The sequence below is a fragment of the Ipomoea nil genome, unplaced genomic scaffold, assembly GCF_001879475.1.
Source record: "Ipomoea nil cultivar Tokyo-kokei standard unplaced genomic scaffold, Asagao_1.1 scaffold0873, whole genome shotgun sequence".
In the NCBI taxonomy this organism is placed as follows: Eukaryota; Viridiplantae; Streptophyta; class Magnoliopsida; order Solanales; family Convolvulaceae; genus Ipomoea; species Ipomoea nil.
In genome coordinates, this window is record NW_017617301.1 from 1,328,823 (window position 1) to 1,330,812 (window position 1,990).

Sequence of the window (1,990 nt, forward strand, 5' to 3'; positions counted from 1 at the left end):
AATCGTATATGAGTTGTATAGTTGTTTGATTTTGCTCATCTCGCATTCGGTTGTTGGTGTTGGGTTGTGGTCGCTGGTTATGGGCTTATGGCATTTTTTCTTCTTCTTCGTCTCCTTTTTTCCCTAGTTGTTTTCCCTTTGGATTTTTGGTTGTTTAAGTTGTTTTTCATTTTTTTATTTGATTTTGTTGTGGTCTGATTTTTGTGAAGCTCTTCGGGTTTGTGGTTTGGTATTTGTGTAGGGTTTTGGTTCGTGTTTGTGGTTAGTTGGTGCGCACTTATTGTTTTGATTCTTCATTACGCCATTTGTTTCAACCTCAATTTCTCACAATTACTTTTTTTTTTCTGTGTGATTTTGTTTGTAATGTTTTTACGTATTTTATTTATTTATCTATTTTGTATTTGAGTTGGTTGCTGAACATGATGAAGTGTGTTGGTATGTGTTAGTAATGTTGGAGTTTCTTGAATTGGTCTCACAGTTGATCACATGCAATTAAGCTTTAGTTTCTAAAGCTATAGTTTATTTGCTTATATTCAGGACTGTTGAGGAATATCCATATGCATACCTATGTTCATATCAGAGTTTTACAAAAAAGTATTCTGATATGAAGAAATCAAATTGAGATATGAAAGTCTGAAGAAATGTTGATGATAATCCACACATGTATGATGTATACAACTCCATTGATTTTATAGTATGTGGGTCGAAGATTATCAAGGGAGAAGCTTCTTGCCTGGTAGTAAACCTCTGCCTAAAACAGAATGAGTAATGTGTTTGTAGGTGGAGAAGAAGAGAAGCACAGGGAGATCCAATAGCAACACTCTTAGTGTTTCTCATTCATATTCATGCATTTTAGTTAGCCAAACACCAGTAAATCCTTGGGACTACTTAAACCCGGTCAAATTGATGGGATGCTATAGTGGTATGATTTGAATCCTGTCATTTGCTTACTACAAGAAAACAAGAGTGCTTTATTAATTTTTAATTTATACATTGTTTGGTTCTTGTGCAGGATTCATAGCATTGTATGCTACTCTTGCCAGCAGAGATATAAACGGTTGCTTGATTCCCGAATCACCTTTTCATTTAGGAACAATTTGTTAAACCTTGTTTAATTAGCCCTTATATGTTGACGACGATGATGGGTCTTGGTAGTGATTTTCTGTTTGTATATGATAAAGAAAAATATTTTATATTTTTTGTAATTTTTCACAAGAAATGTGCACACGTTTGTCCATAAATGCACATTATGTTATTCTAATATGCACAAACTGCTTTTATCCCAAGTGAAAACACTTAACAACTGATGTGCACATTATATTTATCGCAAGTGCACACAGTTCACAACAAATATGCACACACTTGCGAACAAGTTCCTACCTCACATCCGTAGCGCAGTTGAATACCATTATATGGTTGAAAAATGCTAGATACCTGAGCTAATTTGAACAAGTTGATCAATACTTTTGTTTAGTTCATTTGAGCACAGTTATGTTTTCTGTTTATGATGTTTGAGAATTAATTCTTGGGTGTTTTATGTCCTTTTTTTGTTGTCTGACGCATTCCTATAATGTCGCACACAACGTTAAACACGTTATGGGGGTATTGGTGCATGCACACATTCCTTAACACAAATGCACACGATATTTCGTATAACATGTTTCTTGAGCATGATGGCACAAACTCGTTAATGGAAGTGCACACGATATTTCGTATAACAGTTTTCTGAAACATGATGGCACAAAGTCGTTAACCCAAGTGCGCATGGTAATTCATATAATGGTTTTCTTGAGCATGATGGCACAAGCTCGTTAACCCAAGTACATATGGTATTTCGTATAGCAGTTTTGTTGAGCATCATGGCACAATCTCGTTTACCCAATTGCACACCCGAATCTATCAACCCAAATGCACACAGTTCAACTCAAGTGCTTACTAGCCTATTTTACGTCTTTCATACACACACTAATCCTGCACATTATGGAACACA

The 1,990-nt window shown here is 35.3% G+C and overlaps 1 long non-coding RNA gene across 1 annotated transcript; it reads right to left on the reverse strand.

Moving 5' to 3' along the window:
- Nucleotides 1-392: 392 nt before the first annotated feature.
- On the reverse strand, nucleotides 393-768 carry LOC109178877. Its single transcript, XR_002053783.1, has 2 exons — nucleotides 662-768; nucleotides 393-565 (listed from the first exon to the last, which is right to left on the reverse strand). It is a non-coding gene; the product is annotated as an uncharacterized LOC109178877 (long non-coding RNA).
- Between the last annotated feature and the right edge of the window lie 1,222 nt (nucleotides 769-1,990).